The following is a 15,282-nucleotide window of genomic DNA, read 5'->3' as shown; positions in this document are numbered from 1 at the left end:
GATTGTAATTTCTTATTAGTTTATTGTCCCTTTTGTTAATATGTAGTTTCCTTCTTTGTCTCTTGTAATGCATTTTGACTTAAATTCTATTTTTCAGATTTAGTATAGCTACCCTGGTTCATTTTTTGGTTACTATTTGTGTGGTGTGCCAGTTTGTATATTTATTTCCCCCAGAAAAAGCCATATTCTTTAATGCATTCTTGGGTCAGACATATTAGTGTGGATTGTGTTGGGACCTATTGGTTCAGTGTCCTTGGAGATGTGACCCACCCACCTGTAGGTGATAACTCTGATTGGATAATTTCCATGGAGACATGGCCCCACCCATTCAGCATGTGGAATTTCCATCTCTTCACTTTCAACTGATTTGTGACTTTATATCTAAGATTAGTCTCTGTTCTAGTTTGCTAATGCTGCAGAATGCAAAACACCAGAGATGGATTGGCTTTTATAAAAAGGGGGTTTATTTGGCTATACAGTTACAGTCTTAAGGCCACAAAGTGTCCAAGGTAACACATCAGTAATCAGGTACCTTCACTGGAGGATGGCAAATAGCGTCCAGAAAACCTTTGTTAGCTGGGAAGGCACATGGCTGGCATCTGCTCCAAAGTTCTGGTTTCAAAATGGCTTCTCCCAGGACATTCCTCTCTAGCAAGCTTGCTCCTCTTCATAACCGTCACTCACAGCTGCACTCCTGTTCAGTCTCTTTGAGTCGGCATGTTTTATATGGCTCCACTGATCAAGGCCCACCCTGAATGGGCGGGGCCACACCTCCATGGGAGTATCCCACCAGAGTCACCACCCACAGCTGGGTGGGGCACATTCCAAGCAAATCTAACCAGCACCAAAACATCTGTCCCACAAGACCACAAAGATAATGGCAGTTGGGGGACACAATACATTCAAACCGGCACATTCCACCCCCTGGACCCCAAAATGACATTATCTTTCCAAATACAAAATACATTCATTTCATCACAATATCACAAAAACTTAAACCATTTCAGTAATAAAAGTTAAGTACAAAATCCCATCAAAATCAAATATAGGCGTGGTCAGTCCTAAGGCATACTTTTCCTTTAGCTTTGGATCTGTGGACTTAGAACAAGTTATTTGCTCCCAATATACAAAGGAGGGACATTCATAGGATAAACATTCCCATTGCCATAAGGAGAAACAGTAAAGAAAACAGGGTTAACAGGACCAAAACAGTTCCTAAAACCCACAGGACAAACTCCATTAGATTTCAAAGTCTGAGAGTCATTTACAGAACAATTGCATCCTTGGGGCTTGAGAGAGCGGGAGTCTAACCCTTCCCAAGGGCCTTTTCGGCAGCCGTTTCCTCTCCAAACGCTTAGGTGAGTGCTCCAACATACCCACACATTGGGGAGACCACCTTCTCGGCCCCACCCTCCTCAAACATCGGGTCAGCTCCCGGATTCCCTTCCATCTCCGGGGCACATGCTCAACCCCTTCAGAACAGTGTGGTGGAAGCCAGGCTCTCCCCAATTCCCTGGAAATGTGCTCCACCCTCTTTGGGACCTCAGGTGGCAAAACTCTTCCAGAGTATCGAGGTGGAAAGCCCGCCCTCGACCTCCAGGGCAAACTCACCCTTTCCATGTGTGTGGGCTGCTCCGCTCTCCCAGCCCGAGACCTCCTGACTCCAGACCTCAACCTCCATGGCTCTGTCTTTGAAGAGATTTTTCCTTTAATTTTTTCCTTGTCTGTCTCCTCCAGTCCAGACCGGCAATGGCTCTGTCTATAAAGATCTCGCAAAAATTCCGTTGGCTTTGCATGAAGCACGCAGGGGTCAAAGCCATCAGACAATAGGACTTTCCACAAATCCTTTCTGGATAATTCCATCTCCAATCTTGGCTTGTACTGAAATGGTGGCTGGGTTCCATGTTTGGTTACATCCTCATGTTGGGCTATAGCTTCAGGGATTCCACCCCCTGGAAGCTCGTAATTTTCCAAGCCATCAGCTTCTGGTTTCTTTGAACCCAAGAGTTCAGTTCTAAGTTTATCTCTCTCTGTTCGCATTTTACTATAAGCTGCAAGGAGAAGCCAGGTTACATCCTCCACAGGTAGTCTGGAGATCTCCTCAGCTAAGTATTCCAGGTTGTCACTTTTAAATTCTTCCTTCCAACTGACACCAGGACTCAATTTTGCCAAATTCTCTGCCACTTTAAAACAGGGATCACCTTTCTTCCAGTTTACAACAACATATTCATCATTTCTGCTCAAGTCCTCATCAGAAGTATCTGTAGAGTCCATATTTCCACAAACAGTCTCTTTAAAGCAGTTTTGGCATTTTCTATCAAGCTCCTCACAATTCTTCCAGAAACTCCCCATTATCCATTTAAAAAGCCATTCCAACATGTTTGGTATTTGCAAACTCAGCAGCAAAAAGCACCCCACTTCTCTGGTACCAAAATCTGTTCTGTTTGCTAATGCTGCAGAATGCAAAACACCAGAGATGCATTGGCTTTTATAAAAAGGGGGTTTATTTGGCTATACAGTTACAGTCTTAAGGCCACAAAGTGTCCAAGGTAACACATCAGTAATCGGGTACCTTCACTGGAGGATGGCAAATAGTGTCCGGAAAACCTTTGTTAGCTGGGAAGGCACATGGCTGGCATCTGCTCCAAAGTTCTGGTTTCAAAATGGCTTCTCCCAGGAGATTCCTCTCTAGCAAGCTTGCTCCTCTTCATAACCGTCACTCACAGCTGCACTCCTGTTCAGTCTCTTTGAGTCGGCATGTTTTATATGGCTCCACTGATCAAGGCCCACCCTGAATGGGCGGGGCCACACCTCCATGGGAGTATCCCACCAGAGTCACCACCCACAGCTGGGTGGGGCACATTCCAAGCAAATCTAACCAGCACCAAAACGTCTGTCCCACAAGACCACAAAGATAATGGCAGTTGGGGGACACAATACATTCAAACCTGCACAGTCTCTTATAAACAACATATAGTTTGTTCATGCTTTTTCATCCTTTTTGCAAATCTGTGTCTATTGATTGCAGAATGTCACCCAGAAATATTCAGTGATGTTAGTATAAATGCATTACTTACTTCAGCCATTATTTCCTTTGGTTTTCAGACAGCATGTCTTTTTGTCTCTCTTTTCCTTTATTTCACCCTCCTTTTCTACATAGTTGATCATTTCTGATATGTCTTACTATTCCTTTTCTCATTTCTATTTCTGTATATTTTTATTTTATTTTTAATCATATATGTATTATATGATATAACTTATACACATAGAAGTGATAATTTTCCAAGAGCAATTTAACAAGTAATTAGAGAACAAATTTCAAAGAATGTTATGGGTCACAGTTCCATAGTTTCAGTTATTTTCTTATTGTGAAATATAACATTTCTGTTTCTGTATATTTTTAAAATACTCTTTTTATTGTTATCCTGGGATTTACATTATACAATATCCACTATAACCTACTAATTTTACAAGGTACCAAATTGGCTTCAATACCATATACATTCTTTGCTTCTATATCCCCCTTTTGGTTCCCCTCGTGTTGTTTGTGTACCACATTACCATTTATATTTCTCATGTCCATTATCAAGAAATATGCCTTTTTCTTCTTCAACTGTATTCTGGCTCTTATAGGAAATAAAGGGTAGGGTTGTATATTGAGGATACAGTACCATTGCACTTAACATTTATCCTTTAATTACCCTTACTGAAGATCTTCATTTCCTTACACATTTTCAAGCCACTCTTTTCCTTTCAACCTGCAGAACTCCCCTTAATGATTCTTGAAGTATATGCCTATTGTTGACAAACTCTTAGTTTATGGTTAGCTGTGAATATTTCAACTCTCCCTCATTTTTGAAGGACAGTTTTGTTGGATAATTAATATTTGGCTGACAGTTTTTCTCTTTCTACCTTCTTACCTCCATGGTTTCTGTTGAGAACTCTGTATTCAGTTTTATTGAGGATTCCTTGTATCTGATGTTTTTGTCTTGCTACTTTCAGAATTATGTCTTTATCTTTGACATTTGATAATGTGATGAGTATGTGTATCAGAGTAGGTCTATTTGGATTTATTCTCTTTGGAGAATATCACACTTCTTGTACATGTGTATTTATGTCTTTCATAAGATTCAGGAAATTTTCAGTCATTATCTCTTCAAATATTCTTTCTGCACCATTTCCCTAATATTCTTCTGGAACACCACTGATGCATCCATTTGCATGCTCCATGCTGTCCCTCAAATCCCTGAGACATTGGTCAATTTTTTCTCTATTCTTTTTTCTATCTATTCTGTTGACTGTATGATTTTGATGGACCTAGGCTTCTAGTTCTCTAATTCTCTGCCTGTTCAAATATGCAGGGTTTTTTCTTGCCTCTAGAGTATTTTTAGTATCTATTATCATGTCTTTCATCTCCAAATTTCTGTTATGTTCCTTTATTTTACTTTCAAATTCTTATTTATGTTCCCTCATTGTCTTAATAGACTTTAGCTCTGTATCCATATTTTTCTTCACCTCCTGAGTTGATTTAGGAGTTTTGTTTTAACTTTTTTGATTAGTTCTCTGAATTGTATCCCCTTTGAAGCTTTAAGTTGTTTCCTTGACTGAGTGTTATGTTCCCATTACTGAGTGTGGTTTGTAATTTTTTGCTGATATATAGACATCTTTTTATTTTGATGAGTTAACTTCAAAGGTCATTTTCTACTTCTTGTCTAGGGCTTACTGTTGATTGGGCTTTGTGTTAAACATCTTCTATGATGCTTGGTACAGCTTATTTTAGACATTTAGAGTTGCCAGTGTGTTACTGTTCATATTTTCTCATCCCTTCTTCATCTGGCTCTTGCCCTGGATATGTGGTACATTTCTTAAGATTACATGATTAGTGCAAGTGTGAGAGGAGTAAGTCAAGAAGTCTTTCAATTCACAATGCACATGAAGGTCTTGGTTATGGGTATGATATAGAGTAAGAGAATAAGGAGAAAGCACAGGGTCCCAGGGTGAAGCAGTTTTATAAAATTATCAGTGTTTTCTTTGCATTGTAGTAAGCACAGAAGAGCCACATGCCTGGAGGAAGGTCACAGAAAAAGTGATCAATGACATTAGCTCCACATAAGGGGAGTGAGAAGGTGGTAAGGCCATGAAAAATGGGGTAAAGAGCCACTGAAATCCAAGAAGGGGAAACAAGCTCCCAGAAGAGGTTCATGTTCATTTTGACTGAATACAGCTGGGGTGTCTAAATGGACAAATAGCTGCCATAGGCCATAGCAGTGAGCAGGAAATTTTCAGTGCTTCCAGGGTGAAAGTTAGGTAAAGTTTGGCAACACATTATGGAAAGGGGTATGGAGGCCATTGACAATGGCTTTGGGCATGGTGAGCAAGATGTGTCATACATCAGTAAAGACCAAGTTATTCAGGAAGAAATATATGTGTGTGGAGGTTGTCTTTTTTATAATAATGGTGGATAACAGAGATATTCCTCCATGTAATCCAAAGATATTAATGGTCAGAAAAATAATTGTGGTGAAAATATTCACAAGGGAATGTCTGAGAAACACCATAGGATGAATTATAGCACTTTACTCTGGTCATCCAATTAAGACATGAAGAAATGAAAAATATATATATATTGCTATAAGTTACAAAGTATGCTGACCACTCTGGGGACTCTAGTTCTTTATTACTGTAATATTTACACTCATGTCTCCAGATTCTAGATATAACTTTAAATAAAATTTGATATTTTTGAATGGAAGATGGTATCTAACCTCTGTTTTCACAGCCAATAATAATAATGTGAAATCAGTAGAAACAATAGCTCTACTTGAACAAGCATTAATAAAAAGAGAACATTTATTGAACATATTTTGCACATAACTGTTCAGAGATACAGGTGGTCAAAAGCACCTTGCCATTTTAAACATCTTTAGTGTAGCTATTATTTCCTATCAAATTTTTGCATAAATAAATTTAGTCAAAGAGAACTTGAGCAATTTTCTCAAGGTTGTAAAATAAAAATAAACAAAGCTGTAACACAAACAAAATTAGGTTTCATTCTTAAATAACACAGTAAACTCCATTAGCTGGTAGAGCAAAGTAAATAATTCTGAGATGATATTAATATGGGAGAAACTTCTAATATTAAAGGTGAAAACCTAACTATATTCAAGATTAGATATATATTTGTTGGGAAGTCAAGAATGCCCACTGTGAACACTATTATTCTACATTGTAATGGAAGTACTTATCAGAGCGATTAAGCAAGAAAATGAAACAAAAGCATCCAAATTTGGAAAGAAGAAGTAAAACTTTCTCCATTTTCAGATGATATGATCCTCTATACAGAAAAAACTAAAAATTCCAAAAGAATGCTCCTAGGGATAATACATGAATCCAGAAATTGGAGGGGTACAAAATCAACACCAAAAAATCAGTAGTGTTTCTATGCACAAGTAATAAACAACCAGGAGAAGAAATCAAGAAAAATTTTCCATTCACAATAGCAATTAAAGGAACCAAATATCTAGCAATAAATCCTACCAAGGGTGTAAACGACTTGTATACTCAAAACTACAAAAGACATTAAAAATTAAAAACACCTAGGATATTCTGTTTTCAAGGATTGGAAGTTTAAATATCAGTAGGAGGGAGGATTCTGGGAAGATGGCAGCATAGAAAGAAGTGGAAGACTTAGTCTCCCCCAGAACAATTCATAAATGAACAAAAAACCAGTAAATAACCTGGAATAACAGCAGGGAGACAAACGTGACTGTACACTCAACATCCACTGACATGAATTGGGAGGAATGCCCAAGATCACAGCATAAAATCTGTAAGGAAAATTGCGGACCCGCGCTGATAGCCAAGAACCTAGAGCCGAGAGCCCCTCCCTCACGGAAGCCGCACCGTGCACTTTCTCAGCCCAGCTCCAAGTGAGGTTTTAATATTAACTGCTCAATACAGACAGCAAATCCTCAACAAGCAGACAGAAGCTTTTGGTGACAACTGACCTTGGGAGAATTGGGGAACATATCTGTCTCAGGATAGGGAGCCCAGAGGATCGGGTGCTATATCTGGCTGACGGGTGAACCTGGAAGTTTTTCTGTCCCTTGCTCTCTCTCTGTGGAGAAAACCTCAGCTGTTCTCAGCCCACAAGGCATTGCAGTAAAGACAGTCTCAGACATTCTGCAATCTGAAATGAGCTGAGAGCCCCGCGGCACAGCCCAGCAGCCCAGGGCTTCCCTTGAGGGATGGTGCACACTGATGACATAGCACGGCATTCCATCGGCTGAGGGAGGATCATGGCTGGGAGGCAGGATCTGCTTGGAGAACCCAGGGGCGCTATGCCAAGTCCGGTGGTTTGTGCAACACTGAGAGAGAAGGTCTGGGGCTGAACTGAAATGAAGGCTTAGACTCTTGTGGCAGCCTTGAATATCCTGGAATCTGGGAGATTTGAAAAGTAGAACTGCCCTTCCTCCCTGGCCACCCGTACACACACCCCACATTCAGGGCAAATGGCTCCAGCAACACACCCAAACTGAGTTCTCCAACTGAACACACAAGAATCATTTCCCCACACTCCGTGGAAAAAAAGGTTGAGAACTGATCTGAGGGATATAGGTGACTCACAGATGCCATCTGCTGGTTAGTTAGAGAAAGTGTACGTCACCAAACTGTGTCTCTGAAAAATTAGATCGATATCCCTTTTTTTTTGATACAACCTGAAAGAACCCTATCAAGCAAAACAAATGCCAAGAGGCCAAAAACAACAGAAAATCTTAATGCATATGATAAAACCAGATGGTATGGAGAATCCAGCTCCAAACACACAAATCAAGATTTCAGAAGAAACCTTGTACCTCACAAAATTAATCAAAGAACTACAATCGAAGAATGAAAACATGGCAAAGGATTTAAAGGACATCAAGAGGACCATGGCCCAGGATATAAGTGCCATAAAGAAGACCCTAGAAGCGCATAAAGAAGGCATTGCAAGAGTAAATAAAAAAATAGAAGATCTTATGGAAATAAAAGAAACTGTTGGCCAAATTAAAAAGACTCTGGATATTCACAATACAAGACTAGAGGAAGCTGAACAGCATCTCAGTGTCCTAGAAATCCACAGAACAGGAAATGAAAGAACAAAAGAAAGAATTGAGAAAAAAATTGAAAAAATTGCAATGGATCTCAGGGATACGATAGATAAAATAAAACGTCCAAACTTAAGACTCATTGGTGTCCCAGAAGGGGAAGAGAAGGGTAAAGGTCTAGAAAGAGTATTCAAAGAAATTGGGCAAAACTTCCCAAACCTTCTACACAATATAAACACACAAAGCATAAATGCCCAGCGAACTCCAAATAGAATAAATCCAAATAAACCCACCCCAAGACATATTCTGATCAGACTGTCAAATATGGAAGAGAAGGAGCAAGTTCTGAAAGCAGCAAGAGAAAAGCAATTCACCATATACAAAGGAAACAATATGAGACTAAGTAGTGACTACTCAGGGGCCACTATGGAGGCAAGAAGGCAGTGGCATAACATATTTAAAATTCTGAGAGAGAAAAATTTCTAGCCAAGAATACTTTATCCAGCAAAACTCTCCTTCAAATTTGAGGGAGAGCTTAAATTTTTCACAGACAAACAAATGTTGAGAGACTTTGCCAATAAAAGACCTGCCCTACTTCAGATTCTAAAGGAAGCCCTACCAACATAGAGACAAAGAAAGGAGAAAGAGATATAGAGAATTTTAACAGACATATATAGTACCTTACATCCCAAATCACCAGGACACTCATTTTTCTCTAGTGATCACAGATCTTTCTCCAGAAGGGACCATAAGCTGGGACATAAAACAAGCCTCAAGAAATTAATAAAAAAAAATTGAATATACTCAAAGAACATTCTCCAAACACAATGGAATACAAATAGAAGTCAATAATTTTTGAACTATAACTCCGCTATTTACTTCCTACATGGTAAAAAATACACAAACTCTAAGGACAAATCAGTGGTTTTGAACTCAATGTAAAATATGTAATTTTAGACAACTATACAAAGGTGGGGGACTGAAGGAGTATAGGAACATAGTTTATGTGCCCTATTGAAGTGAAGTTGGTATCAAAGAAAAACAAGATTGATAGGGATTTAAGAGGTTAATTTTAAGCCCCACAGTAAACACAAAGAAATTATCAGAGAATATAACCACAGAGATAAAAAGTAGAGTTTGGGTTAAGAGAAATGGGGGAAAGGGCAATGGGGAGTTAAGAAAGGAGTGTAGGGTTGCTGTTTGAGATGAAGGGAAATTTCTAGTAATGGATGGTGGGAAAGAGCATAACATCGTTCTAAATGTGATTAATCCCACTAATGGAGGTCTAGGGAGGGGGTGGAATGGGAAGATTTAGGCTGTACATATGTTTCCACAATTGAAAAAAGAAAAAAAAAAGACAGTCTAACTAGATGACAATGGAATGCTAAGGATGAACTTGGATGGGATTGCAGGGTGGAGGACAGGTGGCTCGAAGGGACACAGTTGAGACATAAGGAAAAGGAAATATAGAATGTAAGCATTGTATCATTGTTGAATCTCTTATACTTCTTAGCTGTGCTTAATGGAATTACATAAAAGAATGTTCTTGTTAATGGGAAGTACATACGTGAATTATAGTGTATGTTCAAGGATGTGTGCAGCTAACTCTCATATGTTCAGAAGACAGAGAAATAGATGATGGATGATAGGGAGGGAGGGAAAGAGGGAGGGAAAGAAATAGTGATGTGACAGCATGTTAAAGTTGGTTGATTGAGCTATCGGGGGAGGGGGGTCAGGGTATGATGGAATTCTTTGTATGGGGCTAGTATTGTTTTTGCAACTATTCATGTAACTTTGAATTTATTTCAAAATAAAAAAAAATTTTAAAAGTGGTAGAAAGTGTACATTCCAATCAAACCTCAAACATGCTTGTTATTGTTGAGTAGAATTTTATTTCCACTTTGTATCTATCTGCCACAAACTATTCATCATCATTACCATTATCATTCTTAATAAAGTTTATTGTTTAGAGTCAAAAAAAAATATCATTAGGAGGTCAATACTACCAAAAGCAATTTATAGATTCAATGCAATCCAAATCAAAATCCAACAAATTTCTTTGCAGAAATGGATAAGCCAATCATCAAATTCATATGGAAGAGTAAGGGGCCTTAAATAGCTAAAGACATCTTGAAAAGCAGAATGAAATTGGAGGACTCATATTTCTCTATCTTAAAATATATTACAAAGCCAGAGTAATCAAAACAGCATGGGATGTCATCAATCAACATGGTGTAGCAAACAGCTACTGAAAACTCCCCAGATAGTCAGCAAAAAAAAAAAAAAAAAAAAATGGGGAAAAACTCTGCCCTGCTCAGAATTCTGGAGGAGGGTATAGACTGGAGAAGACCCTACAGATTCTAAATGGAAAGAAAAGAAAAACATCAAGTAGCAAAATTCTATTCCAGAGAGACTGGTCCTATCTCCTCCCCATCATTCAGTCCTGCACAGCATAGAATGTGTACAGAAACTGCAGTTGCAATTCCTCTCACCTCCCACCAGGGACACAAACTATAAAAATTCTAACAGCAGGAAGACAGTTCTCCACCATTTGGGAACCACTGGATAAGCGAGTGCATTTCAAGTATCAGATAAGTGAGGGAGGACCAGTCTGAGAAAATGTGGGCAGAGACTGTTTCTAGCCTGGGGTCTGAAAGCCCATCCCTTTCTCTTAAGGGATATAGTAGCTTATGTTTGCCTGAGGCATGGCAAAAACTGGAGCAGATGGGGAAATCCTCAGCCACAAGGAAAGAGGGGAATGGAGACCCACATTGAGTCAGAATTTGCCTGGAAAAGTAGGGGCAGCTTCAGCACCACCCAATCAGACAGTAGCTCCAAGAGCTAATACAGACCCAGCTGCTCACACACAGCAGGGACACCAGGTAGTAACTCAGCCTTCAGTCCCTCAGGCTCAGACACAGCCAGGACTACAGGAGAAAATTCAGCCCCACTTTATCTGTTGCAGCCTGGACTCCAGGAGATAATTCATCAGTGCTTGATCAGATGCAGTCTCAGATGAAGAAGGTAAACAACTTTTGAGGATGAGTCAAATGGCACCATCTGCTGGGAAGACTGGAAAGTACAAGGGAATTGCAGGATTTCTCAGAAGCTCTCTAGACCTTATCCTAGGCCCACTGGAGCTAGTCCACCCCTTGCATGTGATCACAGCCCTGTTTAAGCTGAGTAAAACAGATGACTCAACACTTAAAGCAGTGCTGTAAAACAAACCCTGGGCTTTCTGACTGGCAATAACCAGAGCAACACCATGAGCCAGCAGACTTATTTTACCCACACACAGAGACCTTACTGTTGTGTTCAGTTCTGACCCCTAAACACAGACCAGGATGCCTAGTTTTGGGGGGGAGACTAGTGGGCAGAGCTAATTTGACAACTGGTTGGTGAGAAAGACATACAGGCAGGGCAAGAACCAGAATAACAATAGATGAAAAATTCTGATTGGTTAAACTGAAGCTATGCTACAAATCTAGAAAAAGTTGAACTGAATGTCAAAGAACAGAGAACAAAGCCTACCAACAAGAAAACCCTAGATACAAAGAGTGAAGATGACCACTAGAATAAGCTAATCAAGGAAACCATATGCCTAGAGACCAACAAAACTTCAAAAGTCACACTAAGAAAAGGAAGATATGGCCCAGTCAAAGGAGCAAACTAACATTCAAATGAGATACAGGAGTTGAAACAAATAATTAAAGATGTTCAAACTAAGAGGCTAAATCAATTCAAAAATCAAATCAAAGAATTGAAAGAAAATATTCCAAAAGAGAATATGGATATGAAGGAGACATTGAGCAAACAGAAGGAAGATCTCAAAAGTTTGAAAAAACAAGTGGAAGAACTTATGGAAATGAAAGGAACAATAGAATAGATGAAAAACACAATGGAGACTTATAACAGCAGATTTGATGAGACACAAGAAAGGATTAGTGAACTAAAGGACGGACATCCTGAAATCCTACACACAAAAGATTAGCTAGGAGAAGGAATGGAAAAATATGATCATGTCCTCAAGGAATTGAGTGACAACATGAAGTGCATGAATATACATGGCATAGGAGTTGCAGAAGGAGAAGAGAAGGGAAAAATGGCAGCAAGAATAATGGAGGAAATAATCACTGACATTTTCCTATCTCTTATGAAAGACATAAAAATACAGATTCAAGAAAGGCACTGTACCCCAATAAGAATAGATCCAAAAAGACCTACACCCAATTGCTAATAAGATTGTCAAATGTCAAAGACAAAGAGAGAATTCTGAAAACAGCAAGAGAAATGCAATTCAGAGAAGATTGATAAGACTATGAGCTGATATCTCAGCAGAAACTATGGAGGCAAGAAAGCAGTGGTATGATATATTTAAGATAAAGAAAGAGAAAAACTGCCAACCAAGAATTCTATATCTGGCAAATCTCCTTCAAAAATGAGTGAGAGTTTAGAATATTTTCAGAAAAACAGACACTGAGAGACTTTGTGAAAAAGAGACATACTCTACAAGGAATAATAAAGAAAGCATTACAGACAGATAGGAAAAGACAGGAAAGAGAGGTATGGAGAAGAGTGTAGAAATGAAGACTATCAGTAAGGTTAAAAAGTGAGAGAGAGAAAAAAATAAGTTATAAAGTATAAAATCCAAAAGACTAAATAGTAGATGAAAGTACAGCCTTTACACTAATAACAATAAATATTAATGGATTAAACTCCCCAATCAAAAGACATAGACTGGTAGAATGGATTAAAAAATAGGACCAATTTATATGCTGTCTACAAGAGACTCACTTTTGACACAGGGACAAAAATACATTGAGAGTGAAAGGTTTCAAAAAGATATTTCATACAAACAACAACCAGAAAAGAGTGGGAGTACCTATACTAATATCAGACAAATTAGACTACAAATGCAAAACAATTAAAAGAGACAAGGAAGGACACTATGTATTAATAAAGGGGACAATTTATCAAAAGTCATAACAATCACAAATATTTATGCACTGAGACAGAGTGCCCCAAAATACATGAGGCAAACACTGAGAACACTGAAGGGAGAATTACACATCTACAATAATAGTTGGAGATGCTAACACAACATTCTGATCAATGGATAGAACATCTATACAGAGGATCAATAAGGAAATAGATTTTGAATAGCATAATAAATGAACTAGACTTAACAGATACTTAGAAAATATTACACCCCAAAAGAGCAGGATACAGGTTTTTCTTCAGTACACATGGAATATTCTCCAGGATAGACCACATGTTGGGTCACAAAACAAGTCTCAATATATTTAGAAATGTTGAGATCATACAAAACACTTTCTTGGATCATAACGGAATGAAGTTGGAAATCAGTAACAGGCAGAAGACTGAAAAATGTACAAAGATATGGAAGCTAAGCAACACACCTTAAATGACCAGTGGGTCAAGGAAGAAATTACCAGAGAAACTAGTAAATACTGTAAAGCAAATGAAAACAAAATCACTGCATATCAAAAGTTATGAGATGCAGCAAAGTCAGGGCTGAGAGGGAAAATAATTGCCATAAATGCCTACATTAAAAGAGCAGAAAGAGCAAAATTAACTGTTCATCTGGAGGAACCAAGAAAGAACAGGAAACTAACACCAAAGCAAACAGAAGGAAAGAAATAACAAAGATTAGAGTGGAAATAAATGAAATTGAGAACATGAAAAACAAAGATACAATTAAAAAAACAAAAGTTGGATCTTTGAGAAAATCAATAAAATTAATGGATCCTTAGCTAAGCTGACAAAAAAGAGAGAGAATGCAAATAAATACAATCAGAAATGGGAGAGGGTAAAATCTGAACCTACAGAAATAAAGGAGATAATGAAAAGATAATTTTAGCAACTGTATGCTAAAAAATCTAGACAGAATAGATAAAACACGAAACTTCCTAGGAAAGCTAGAACAACCAATATCGACATGAGAAGAATAGACAATCTCAACAAATCAATCACAGGTAAAGATTTTTAACCAGTCATCAAAAAACTCCCAATAACAAAAAGCCCAGGACCAGATTGTTTTAAATGTGAATTCTTCCTAACACTGAAGGAAGAATTCATACCAATTTTGCTCTAACTCTTCAAAAAAATTGAAGAGGAGGGAAACCTACTTAACTTATTCTATGAAGCAAACATCACCCTAATACCAAATCCAGACAAGTATTCTACAAGGAAAGAGAATTACAACCACTCCCTTCAATGAATATAGATGCAAAAATCCTCAACAAATATTCACAAATCAAAACCAGCAGCACATTAAAGAATATGCATCATGACCAGTGGGGTTTATTCCAGGCATTCTAGGCTGGTTCAACACAAGAAAATCAATTAATGTGATATACCACATAATAAATGAAAGCAAAAAAAAACCACATAATCATCTTGATCAATGCAGAAAAAACATTTTAAAAATTTCACAATCCTTTCTTGATGAAAACACTCAAAAAGATATGAAAAGAAGGACCTTCTTCAATATCTTTAAGGCAATATATGAAAAACTCACAGCTACTCATTGGGGAAAGACTGTAAGCTTTCCCTCTAAGATCGGAAAGAGACAAGGATACCCATTGTCACCAGTTATTGATTGTGCTGCAGTTCTAGATAGAACAGTTAGGCAGGAAAAAAGAAATAGAAGGCTTCCAAATTGGAATAGAAGAACTAAAACATTCACTGTTTGCAAAACATCATACTAAATGTAATACATCTGGAAAAATCTCCAGCAATGCTACTAGAGCTAATGAATGAGTACAGCAAAGTGGCAGAGTACAAGAAAAGACACAAAAATCAGTAGTGCTTCTATACACTAGTAAAAAGCAATATGAAGAGGAAATCAAGAAAAATGTTACATTTACAAGAACAACCAAAAGAATCAAATATTTAGGAATAAATTTATCCAAGTCCACAAAAGACCTGAATGCAAAAAACTACAAAAAAATGCCAAAGGAAATGAAAGACCTAAATAAAGGAAGGACATACAGTGTTCATGGATTGTAAGACTAAATATAGTTAAGTTCTCAATTCTACCCAGATTGATTTAAAAATTCAGTGCAATACCGGTTAAAATCCCAACAACTTACTTTGCAGAAACAGAAAAACCAATAACCAAATTTATTTGTAAGGGAAGTGTTCCCTGAATAGCCAAAAATATCTTGAGACA

This window comes from Choloepus didactylus, chromosome 24 (assembly GCF_015220235.1).
Source record: "Choloepus didactylus isolate mChoDid1 chromosome 24, mChoDid1.pri, whole genome shotgun sequence".
In the NCBI taxonomy this organism is placed as follows: Eukaryota; Metazoa; Chordata; class Mammalia; order Pilosa; family Megalonychidae; genus Choloepus; species Choloepus didactylus.
The sequence above is the reverse complement of the archived record's forward strand: the minus strand, read 5'-3'. Positions refer to the sequence as shown.